General features: G+C 46.5%; 2 long non-coding RNA genes across 2 annotated transcripts in view; one reads left to right on the top strand and one right to left on the bottom strand.

Annotated features, from left to right (window-relative positions):
• Positions 1-12,466, bottom strand: part of LOC146442419 (uncharacterized) — a 125,116-nt gene that overhangs the window by 63,813 nt on the left and 48,837 nt on the right. Inside the window, exon 3 of the long non-coding RNA XR_014850257.1 lies at positions 2,206-2,286. This is a non-coding gene — a long non-coding RNA (uncharacterized LOC146442419). The remainder of the gene's footprint in view (positions 1-2,205; positions 2,287-12,466) is intronic.
• On the top strand, positions 5,495-7,617 carry LOC146442420 (uncharacterized). The gene is made up of 3 exons (XR_014849597.1): positions 5,495-5,637; positions 5,827-5,889; positions 6,216-7,617. It is a non-coding gene; the product is annotated as an uncharacterized LOC146442420 (long non-coding RNA).

Genomic DNA, 12,466 nt, shown 5'->3' with positions numbered 1-12,466 from the left:
CCCAAAGCATCCCAGCTCAAGGAAATCCCAAACTCAAAGCAGAGAGCCTCACACCAAGCCACAGGCTTGCTGGCTTCACATCTATGAGCCCTGAATACTCTTGCTGATGTCCACGGTGTCAGCCCAGCACAAAAATGCTTCAAAAAAAAAAAAAAAAAGGAGCGATAGAGAAAGAAAGCCAGATGGACTGGACTAAATTGTGAAAAACCCAGAGAGACGTCCAGCAGCCAAGTAAAAATGAGGCTGTTCCGTGGGAACCACTGATACTGCAAAAAGCATACCCCCTTCTTAGACACAGCCCTTGGATCTCCTGTTAAATTGCTCATCCTTAACTTTAATTCTCACAGCAACTCCAAAGAATCAGTTTATTCCTGCTCTCTGGAGGGAGAACCCAGGCACAGATTCAGAGCCAAAAGGCCAGTGGCAGAGGCAAGCATCAAATACAAGGGCACTGTGAGTCCCTGCAACATCTTCTGGTCCCCAAGGCAGATGGAAGGCGGGAGATGCACATGTCAGGCTCAGCCAAAGGGCAATGATCACATCATTTCACTGCGACAGTGTTCCCCGTACTATAAAAAGGCAAGATTCCTCTCTCCAGGGTGAAAATGAAAACACTCCCATTATTAGTAATACAGAAATGCTGACGGTAAATTCCAGAGCAAACACTAAATAAAGAATAACACACACACACACATTCCCTTTGCCCACTTAAAACTAAACAAGAGTGATGTACTACAGCAAATTATATTTGTTCCTTGACTTAAAGGTGACAATCTTTACAATGGACTATCAAAATCAATCCCTTTTTCTGAACATATTGCCCCCAGAGGACATATCGAGGACATCAGTAGAAGTATAACAATACCAAAAATCTTCCAGAGTTACCTCTTTTTAGGTACAACACCTTGTACATCTGAATTTCAACCAGTGTGGGTATTTATCCTCAATGTAGTAGGGACTAGCCAGCATAGGCTGAGCACTCTGCAAACACAAGCAGAAAACAACCTTTTCATCCCTCAAAGAACTAGGAGGGGAAGCAGAGGAGGTAGCCTAGCAAAGTCAGGCAGGTATCTGGGGGGGGAATTCCCCTGTTTGGGAGATGCAGTGATCTGCACAAAAGCTCTGGATGGAGATTCTATTCAACACAGACCTGACAGGCAGGTCCCAGCTCTTCACAGAACCACACCTGGGGGATGCTGCACCTTAGCCAAGGCACCAGGTTGTGGATGCTCCCTCTACAGGTGTCAGGCTCCCATGGGGAGATGGCAAGCATTGTTCCAAGCCTTCCTGTGGCTGAAAAGCCACAAGCCACATCACTCAAAGAGCCAAAGAGAGAGCAGCTCCAGGGCTGGTTCCCAGGAGGTTACAGTGCAGCCCAAGCAGCCTCACTGGCTCTTAGTGCAGTGGCTTCTGGGGCTGGAATAAACTCCTGAGGCTGGAATCATCTTGCTGATTCTCACTGGGGATGCAACAGCCAGTGTGAGATGACCCAGTTGGACTGAAACCTCCTCAGCAATCATACCCTATCCTTCAGGAATGTACATATGCTGCCAGTCAGGGTGTATAAACGCCGAGAGCAGGCTCAGACAAGTGGCTCACAGATTCAAGCTGTGTCCAAACCTTGAAGAAAATTTAAGGGCAGCTTAGGAGAGGCCAAGCTTTCATGCAGTGCCTTCGGATACCCCAAACCACAGGCAAGCACCCTGAACTCCACTCCTCCTGCACAGGGTACAGACATTACACATGCCTCACAGACCCTACATCCAAACAAGCTGCCCCAGAAACAGGTATTGTAGGGAATGATTCAATCCATTCAGATGCCTTCAGCAGGTCAGGGTCAGGCACTTCCTAAAAATACCCACTTCCCTCCAGTGACTGTAAAAGAAGGCTGGGGGAGACTGGATCAGTAGCAGGTGATTGCAGCAGAGTTCTCTAAACCCAGAGGAGTAAAGTCCCTGGCTGTGAAGCCCAAATAGAGCCAGAAACAAGGTCTGTATGATGCACAAACCTCAACATATTCCAGACAGTCTGCAGCCCTTCTGCGACTCCCAAGCACAACAGCAGTCTGCAATCCTCCCATCAAGAAGCAAAATACAGGGAAACCCATATAAAAAATGGAACCTGGAGTATCAACAGAAAAGGTCTCACCCAAAGGGTGCAGGGAAAACCAGGAGGGCTTTCCTGGTGAAAGACATCACCACTCACCTCATTTCCCAGGAAACCCTGGCAGGATCTGACCTCCCTTTGACACACTCCTCCTTTCTCCTTTTTGCAGTCAACCAAGACCTATATGACATTACAACAAAAGAAATGTCAGCAAGCCAATCTTGTCCCCTCCCTCCAACCAAAAAACTTCAATTTCCCTAATTTTTCAACACAAGGCTGCACTGGAAAGCAGTTATATATAAATTGAACCTTATATAACTACTTAAATATTTATGTATCTATTTAATATATATTACCTATTTAAATTTATGCATATATACATACACACATATAAACTGGGGAAGGGACAGGGCCCCATGAGAGTGGCTGAAGCAGCAGCACGTTCCTTTGCAGCCACCAAAGTTCAAGCATCAGTGATGGAGCCCTACAGCCTGTCCCCATGCTGGACACCCACGATGACCCAGCATTGTGGCATAAAAATGAGCATGTCGAGGTCCTCCTGAGATGTTCACTGCCAGCTGTAAAGCAATCCCTCAAACACTCCTAAGAAGTAATGGGAGGAAACACAGACAGGAGTTCCAGGGAGCGTGGGCAGTCAAGGGCTGTGAGGAAAAGGGATGGAGGCAGCAGACTCCTGCTCCATGACCCAGAGCATCCAAGTATTATCATGGACAGGATGTGGGCTTTTCCTCGTGGTGACCTCCAGAAATTCCTGACAGCCCCACATTACAGCCCGAGGGTCACACAGGACAGCCAGGTGGACATCAGGCTGTTGTTGAGGTTCTCAGCACTCTGCTGGGTGGTGGTCCTTGCAGGCTGTTTCTTCCACCATCCAGGTTCCCATCCTCTCCTTCTCAGGCCACAGAGCCCGTTTTGGCACAGCCATAAATCACACAGCCATGTATCAAACAGCTTTCTATGCACAGGCTGCTGGCAGTGAGAGGAGGCAGAGCAGGGAAGGGACCTTTATTACCATCAAAATCGCCTCATCACTCAGCCTACTTAACCCAGCCACATTTGCACTGCTAAATTTGGGAGAGTATGAGAAGCATTCCCTCATAATGGGAGGTGGGGGAGGGACAAGGCTGCTTCTGGCCTTCTTTAGCTCCCTGCCAAGTGCTCTGTAATTCAAAGTCCATGTCAGGGAAGCCACCCCTAGCTGCACAGCAATGGCCCAGACCCAGCAAACCTGGAGATCTGTGCCTTAACCCCTTCCAGTCAGCATCTGAGCTTGCCTGTTTTAAGAAAATGACTGAGTCAGGCTTTAGGAAACAGCTCCAACTGAAAAAACAGGTATCCAGGAGGTGTGGGGGGGAAATTCTGGACACCACACATCAGCTTCAGACAGTGAGTTTGAAGATCCTGCCCTGAAGGGATGCAGTGCTCAGCCTGGTACCAGATAGCAGCAATCCTCATTTCAAGCTGATTTAAGAAGCTGTGAATGACTCTTTTTGGGTGCAAAATAGGTGAACTACTCAGGAGAGACAGCATCAATACCTGCAGCAGGAAAGGGTCACCATCCCTGTCAGCATCCAGAAGCATCACCCCGACCTGCAGCACAGGCACCTAAAAATAGTTACCACCAGGCTTTGCTTCTGAGATCGTAGGAGCAAATTAAACCTCTCTCTCCTTGCTGCTGGCAGGTACAGGAAGGAAATGCAGGTTACAGTAACCTTTCTGGGTCAGTTTTCCATAAACACCATCAGCACCTGCACCCTTCTGCAGACACCCAGAGAAATCTTTCCCTGGAAATACAGCCCAGAGAACATCTGGGGGGGGGGGGTGTTGCTGCCCACAACCAACAAATAAACATGTTAATTAACCCCAGAGGGTGCCAAGTCCGGTGGTGTCCATGGTGAGCCACAAATTTTCCCCAGCATCCACACTGAGACGTTCGAGGGAGCTTTTGAGGAACACAGGCATGAGCCTGGGCAGGCGGCCGGAGACATTTCCCAAGCAATTCACACGCACACCAAAAAAAAAACCTAGGCTTATTTTCTGTAGAAGTGGGCATCAAACGTTCTGACATCAAGAAGGATGATTAAAGACAGCTGACTTGCAGGAAAGATTAAAAGAACTAAATATGCCCAACCTGGCTAAGCAATGAGTAAGAGGAGACGTGATAAAAGACTCCAGGCATCTGAATGAAGGGAGTGGCATGGCATTAAAGGACTGAATAAAATATCTTTCTGAGAAATGGATCCATCAACGATCTCTCAAGAGATAAGGTACAAGCCTCATTTTTTAGGCATTTATAAAACCGGTCGCCAGAACTGAGGTTTTTGAGGAGAAATCCGCACTGGCCTGAAGGGAATATGCACCAAAGCTTTTTATCTCTGCCATGGGCTGCTGCAAAGAAGGAACGTGATGCCATGAGGGAGCACAGGAAACTTGGGAAGGGGCAAGCGTTTCATACCATGTCACCCAAGAAACAGATATATGCCCTTTCACTGTAAAACTAAAATTTTTGTGTATATATATATATATATATATATTTGATTTTAAATTAATTAATTTTAATGCAGCAGCCTTAATCCATAATGTTTTGGGTTTAGAGAAAAAAAAAAGGAAATAACCAACAACCTATTAAAAAGGAACAGGTCTGGGGGTCTTACAAGTACTGGATTTTTTTCCTCACAATAACTAAAGATACCAAGGAAGCAAGAGCCTGGGTTGAGCCAGGCAGTGGTGATCCTGGCGACTGCCAGCCCAGCAGTTCTCTAAGCACAGCCAGACACAGCACACACATCGGTAAGGTGACAAAACCCTGGGAAGCTTTTCAATACCTGGCTCTGATGAGATCATACCCTTCAGTGGAAGTACCCTCTGACCCTCTGAAACCCAGGGACCTGATACACCTTATAAAGATCAGAAGTGAGCCCTAAGGCCTGAGTAAACCACCCAGCAGGAGAGAGAAACCTGTTATGCTGGCTTTGCCCCAAAAAGCCATGTAATGCACACCTAACTATCAACTCTGTGAAGCCAAAGCAGTGGATTCTGTGTGATTTCACACCATGTCCAGCCGTATGAAGGTCTTCTGAACACCCTGCCCTGGTGCAGAGGAATTCACCCAAGGGATGGAGCCTGACCTGGCCAAAACTGAATGCAGACATGTGCACGGTGAGGTTTCTACCGACACCAGCTTATCAACTCATCTGATGTGCTGGGGGATTGCAATTAACCCCTAAATGTTCTTTCAGGTGCTTCTGCCTCGATATTGCTGATGCAACTCAGCCACCAGGTGTGATTTACAAAGCTCAATGTTATCCCAGATTTGGGTACCTGGAGATTTCTTCTTCCCCAGCTGGGAAAAGCCAGAAAGCATTTGCCAGTGGCGTAATTTTAAATCACAGTTAAATTCACACAATGGCAACGTATCCTGTCCCAGCTGCCCCTGGCTCCCCTGACCTGGTGAGTCAAGGCAGGGCAGTTGAATCTAAGAGGAAACTAGATAGGCAAAAAACACAAAAGGTCAGTAATTTTCTTCTAATTAATTCCCTAAACCAGTTCTGTGGGGCTCAGGCAAGTACTAGAAAGCTTTCCCCTTTTGGCACGAGCGGGATCAGCTGAACTGCAACATGTGACTGCAATCCAAGGCAACCTTTGTTTGCAAGACCAAGACTGGATCTTTTTAATTTTATTTTTCCCCCTTTCCCACAGCAACCTCTTAAGTCTACAAATGCCTTTCTGCATGGGAACAGGAGATCCACCGTTAATTGACCAGTGAGTTTTATTGCAATGTTGAAACAGGATGTTCACAGAGGATTTTATTGTGGGTTTTTTAATAAGTGGGACATTTTAGTAGGCAGTGTATCTTCTTGCTTTATGCTTGCTTGTTTCTTTGGGAGGCTAAAGTACAAAACCAGGCTGCCAGATTCATTTTATATACTGAAGAAACATGATTTTGTTCTACCCAATTATAAAAAAAGAACATAAAAAGACCCGTTCAAAGTGAAGGAAACTGCACCTTACGTTTGGGATGAAAAGGGAAAATTAAAACATCTAAGATAGATTATTATACCTTCCATCAAACCTTCGTCTTTCCACAGAATCAGCTGCTTCCATCACTGCAGCAACACTGATGCTGGAGATTACCTGGCTCAGGGTATCACTGCCACACCGAATTAAAGGTTTGCAGGTTGTATTTGGACAACTCCCTCCTTTCCTTTTGATGTTAATTTTGGGTATCCCTGCTCAGGCCATGACTGCAGTTTTACTCTGCTCTCATCATGCATTCAGACTCACAGCAGGTGTGGCAGGAGGGCACAGCCCCTCTCTGACCCACAACTCATCCTTCCAGGAACAACTTTGGAGTTTGGAGAAGGGAATGTAAAATATTGACTTGTTCAATTCCCACTACTGGGAGTGGAGGTTATTTTTTCCCCATTCAGAGAGTTAATAAGAAACAACTCTCTCCCAAAGCACAGATTAGTTTCTACTGAGAAGAGTGGATGGGGGATAGTCCATGTGTTAAAAAAAAAAAAATGCAGAGAGCTCCCACAGCATGAGCCCCAGGAGGGAGCTGTGTGCTGGGAAGCAGCCAGTTCTCCGTGTCCTTCCCAAGAAAAGCATTTCTCATCTTGACACATACATTTTGGTACACCCACTCCCACTCAGCAGAGCCTCTGCCAGCATCCATTTTCCCTGGATATTTTACAAATGCTTATCCAGAGCCTCCCATTCTCACTCTCATGTGGCAGTAACTGCTATTCTATTTTCGCTCCAGTTTTGAGAAGGTGCAAGAGAGAAATGTGGGTTTTTCAGGTTTCAGAAAGATGGGCACCTCTGTCTGTGGCTGGCAGCTGCTCCTTTGCTGAGGAAGAGGGGATGCACTTGCCCTGTGCACAAAGTTCTTGGAGAGGGAGTGGGGCAGGATGTAAATGCCTGGACTGCTGCTGTTTAGTCTGGAAAGAGTTACTGCTGGGCCGGGGTGAAGAATGCAAGTGACGCAGCAGCATCCTGCAGGGAGAGAGGGGAAAACGTAAAAAAAAAAAAAAAGCCTTACAAAACCTCCAGCTCTTTGGCTGAGGTTCAGGATGACTACACTTTTACTGTAAGTGTTTAGTAACTCAGAGTCACATAACCCTCTCTGCCCACTTGGGGCCAGGAGATGCAGCTTACAAGCTACAAGAAATGCTTCACACACACGCCCGGCCGAATCCCTGTCCAAAGGAGGACAAAAAGCCTCTAACAAATTAAGCTGAGTTTCCCATTTAAGCAGAGCTCCATCGCTATTTATTTAACAATTTTAAAGTGTTATTTTAGCCTTCCTGGTTTGTGTGTGTTGAGAGATTGTTCCTGGGACAGAAGCCAAAGTTGCTTAGAGCAACCCGGCAGCCGGAGAGGGAGGGAAAAGCAGGATGGAAGAGAGGAGCAGGAAGATGCCAGGGCAAGCCTTCACTGTGGTCACAGCAGCCCTCAGCCACAGAGCTGGAGTGAGGTGAACAGAGAACGGGGGACAATGATGGGGAAAAAGAGCTGGGGTAGGGAGCTGTGTGTGCTCCATCACTGTTCAGTGGCTGTTGAGGTTCCCTGCTTTTAGCACCGTGAGCAGGCATGCTGGGAGATGAGCAGGTGAAAGCAAAGCTGTGGCAGCCCTGCACACAGCAGTGTTCACCCCAGGATGATGCTAGAGAGCTCTCAGAAGGTACCATGCAGGCAAGGTGCTGAGCCTGCCTGAGAAATGCTCTCACAGGAGCAGGAAAACTGACCAGAGAGGATGGATGACCCACCTGGGCACAAACACCTGCTCAGAACACCCTGCAGTACCGACAGCCCTGGGACAAATGCATCCAGGGAAAAACAACATTAAACATCCCCTGTGGGGATCAGCCAAGTCCCACTCGGTCCTACATCCTCCTCCTCCTGCCATGACTATACTTCCAGGTTGGCTTCCAAGAACAATTTTTGGAGCAGGTAGGCACAATTGAGACAGGTGGTGATGAAACAGGATAGATGCTTCCCCCACATGAGCAGGAGAAACCCACGTGGTACCCACTGGTGGAGGCTGTGAAACACACAGCCTGGACCACTGCCAGCCCCTTCCACCTTGACACTCCCAGTGTGAACCTTCCAGAGGTTAACACAAGACCCTCTCTTTCACCTGTAGTGAAGCACCTTTAAAGACCAGATTCCCCCAGAGAGCTTGAGGGCTCCTCAGCCATGGTGGCTCAAAGCACACACTTCCTCAGGCTCATGCACGCCACCACCACTGCGGCCACAGCCAGGACTGGTCAGCAGCCAAATCGGAATGGCTTTTCTCCATCCACAGTGCAGGTGGAGGACAAGGTGAGAAGGAAACCCAGGAACCCATATTCATGCCCTATTCCTCTTCCAACACATCCCTCTGCCCATTAGATGAGGAGTCTGCTCTGGAATAAGCATGACCAGATTCTTCCCCATGGCTTTTCAAGTCCAAGGAGAGAGAGGAAAAGTGCACAGGCCAGCAGGAGCCCTGCTAAAACATTGTGGTGGGTTGACCTGTTATGGTCTGGCTAACTCTCCCACGGCTCAATTTACTGGTCTGTCACGTAACGGCTGTGAATGTTTCTAAAAATGCTGACATCTTAAAACACAAAGGTATACAGAGAAGATCTGACGTGATACCTTTGCATTAAGCACTAGTCCTGTGAGGTCACCAAAGCCAAGATTTCAACCTTACACTTAATTACATTCACTGCTGTTATTAATGTAACAGATCTGTTCCTTGAAAAGGGACTTCTGTAGAGGAAGTTAGTTGTTATTAATTTGTCTTCCTTAAAAACACTTTAAAAGTCCTTTTAGCCAGTATCTTTGCAGTCCTCCCTTTTACCAAACTGTCCTCTGAAGTCCAGCGGTTGCTAGACTCTGCATCTCCTCATTTAGAGCTGATGCTGTTGAGTCACCTGTACAGCACTCTGGGGTTTCAGGAATGCACCTTGGAGCCATCAGCACCACCAAAACCACCCACTATGTTTTGCAGAAGATGGGTTTTCTGTGTGTCCAAAGACACATCCCTGAGATGCCACTACAACTTGACTGATCCTACTGACAAGCTCTGCAGCTCCACTGTCAGCAGTCCTGCCACACCAGCCCTGCCACCAGGCTGCCATCCAGCAAGCTTCATGTGGTTGTCACTCCTTCACTTAGTGTATTACATGGAACTGCCAGGGGATTTGACTTCTTCCCAGAGTAAGCCCCAGCCTGTCAGCCTTGAAAAGGCAGTGAATAGCAAACTACTTGTTTTCTTCACTTTTCTGTAACCTTTTTAAGATAAATTATCATGCTTTTTTTGATTTTTAAGCAACCTGGATCAACACAAGTCAGATTCGGCACCAGCGTGTCAAACATGTCACAGGCAAGCATAGCAAGCTTTTTTTTTCCCCCAGGGGAATTTTAGCATCAACAAGACTGGAACTGAAGCCTAGATCTTCCTAGCAAGGCTCGTATCTATATCCTCCAAGACCACGGACATAGACAATGTGCTTTGAGCTGTGCAAGGATGCAGCAAGGCAAGGGAAGCCTGCAAACCACAGGGGAAAGCTCTGCAGCCTACAAAAAAATCAACCAGGCATATCCAGTAGGTCTGCCTATCTATGATCTTCCTCTTCAAGGCACTTCTATATCCTCCAGTGATTTCAAAACCCAGAACACACTGTTTCAGCTTTGATGCTCAGTGTTCTCATTATCAACCAACCAATACCGGAATATCCATTCTTCTTGCAGTAAACCCCCTTTTTTCCCTAGGGGTAGAGCTGGTCAGACAGAACAGACCAGGCATTTAGCATTTCATCATAAACCTAAGTATCAGCTTGAATCACCAAGGCTTGCACAGCTCCAGCACATTCCCATCAGCTGCAAACACCAATCCAGTAACATCCCTATCAGGCAGCACTTGCAGGGGTATTTGGTTTAGCATCAGCAGTGGAGGAAATCATCTGCTTACATCACAGCACAGAGTGACCAATTTGTGGTCAACCAAACTGCTCCCAAGAGCCAAAAAACCAAAAGTAATGACAGAAATTTGGATTCAGAACATCAGGAGGCATTGAGACACTCAGCCTCAGCAAGACTGACGGAGCAGAAGCCATGACAAAATCTGGATGTAAGGACTGCAGAAATGCTGGGCCAGGAGGGAAGTCAAACAGCCACCAAGCCCTGAACCCTCTCTTGGCTTCTCTTTGTGCTGCTCTCCAAGGCAACATTGGCACAGCCCTGCCAAGAGCAAGCAGGACTCAGCTGCAGCTCCCAGAGATGAACATCACAGATGCCCCACCACCGGGAAGGGCTGCTGTGCTGCTAACAAAGAGGTTTCTAATGCATTTTGGGTCAGCTCCAGCATCACTCATTCTCCTTCACCACCACCACCAGGAGCTGGAACCTGCACTTTGAGAAATGCCAGCCTACCCCACTGCTACCAGGCATGATGGAGATGATGCACTGGAAGACAGTGCCCAGAGAAGCAATTCTCTGTGTGCAGTTTTTGTCTAGTCCTGTTTTCAGACATGGAGAGACATAGTGTGCTGCACTCTTCACGCCACCTTCCTGGATGTCTCAAATCTGCTGTGTTCCGTTCAAGTCTCAATCTCACAATCTCCAGTTCCTCTCCTTGCCCTCCTTCCTCCTGCACACCATCTGTTGTCCAGGAAAACTTGTGTGGCCATACTTTGAAATAAATCTGGAGACTTCAGCTTCTTCTATACTAACAGAAGTTACTTGTCCCAGCTCACAGTGTGGACACAAGTTGTGGCAACACAACTGACCACACAATGAGCTGCAGCACAGTCAATACCAAGAGGGTAGAGATACTTAGCCCCAAAACTACTGCTGAAGACAGCATCCCATCAAACCATGGCCTGGGCTGTTGTGGGCTGTTGTTTTTTGCCCTAGGTTTAATGTATGCAAATCTTCCAGCTATTCCTCATAAATAAATTTTCCCAAACAGAAGCTTCATCTTCCCAAGCTGCCTGCTTTCATATTTAAAACTGAGTGGCTGAGACTGGATGGTGTGTTTCAAACGGGGTTTTATAGGACAACAAAGACTGAAAAGATGGAATTACTACCTTTGCCATTTTTCTCTGGGCTATTCAAGATCTGCCCGTCTTGTAACAGCATCTGACTGCAATTCACAACCAGCTTGTGATTCACTGCAGCTCACAGATCCCTTTCTGTAGTTAACCTGATCATTTTGAGAGTTACTGCTAATTTTGGGTATGTGCATCTGTTTTCCAAGAGTACTGCTTTGTACTCATCTTTCTTGAATTTATTCTTCTTGTCTTTAAACTACCCTTGCAGCTCATTAAGGCAACTGTAAAAGATGTTATCACCTGAAGTACCTGCAATGTAGGTACTGCACTGCATTGTAGGTACTCTGATTGCATTTCATCTTCTCTATCTTCTGAAGTCTATCATCTAATCTGCTACTGACCCTGAAAATGCCTTCTTGATCCAACAGAGAACTACTTCTTTTAGCTTCTTAAGTACCCACTTACAATGATTTCATCTTCAGCACATTTCCCGAGTTTGTTTACTGAGCTGTTGAGTCTTCCTCAAGAACTACTCTACAGCTTTCAGCACTTTTTTGGTAAAGTCACTACAATACCAGACTTGATATGAGATTGCCTAGTAGTTCTGCAAGCTCTCCATCCTTCAGGAGAACTTGCCACAACAGGAGGTATCACAGCTAAGGGCTGGCAGCTCAAGACAACAGGAGTTCTAAAGTTAACTGAAATTTTGTTTAAAGTCAGGTCAAGCAGATCATCCATTCCCCATTTAGGCCCAGCATCACAGTTTTTCAAGTCTTACCTACCCAGCTCTCTGTTGCTAGTTCCCTTGGCTGAACTAAGACTTCATGGCTGCAGGCACTTACAAAGAAAAGCCCCTGCTTTAAGATTTGTTAAGATTTGTTATTTTCATTAACTTCAAATTATAACTATGATTTCCACTTAAAAAGGGAACACTTCATTTAACAGACACAGTGGCTCTGATGGATAATGCAGGGTTTTGAAGGAAATTAAAAGAAAAGGAAGGAAATGGAGAAAGAAAAATAACACTTCCAGAAAGTTTTCCGAAGGAAATGAGTAACCACTTGTTATTAAATGATAAATCACAGTCCTAGGGAAGTGGCATTGTCTGTGCTCTATTTTTAATGAGAAAATACCCCTGTCACTGGCACAAGGGCTCTATGGGACATGTCTGTGGACAGTGGGAGTGTTAACTGGGAGCCATCATCTCATTGCTGCTATTCCCATCACTTATCAGCAACAAAAACAGGATGAAAAGAACATGGCTTAGATAAGACAAAAAATGTGCCCAGGGCAAC

Source organism: Lichenostomus cassidix, chromosome 2 (assembly GCF_008360975.1).
Source record: "Lichenostomus cassidix isolate B80296 chromosome 2, HeHo_3.0, whole genome shotgun sequence".
Taxonomy (NCBI): domain Eukaryota; kingdom Metazoa; phylum Chordata; class Aves; order Passeriformes; family Meliphagidae; genus Lichenostomus; species Lichenostomus cassidix.
This window is presented reverse-complemented; position numbering and strand designations above follow the sequence as displayed.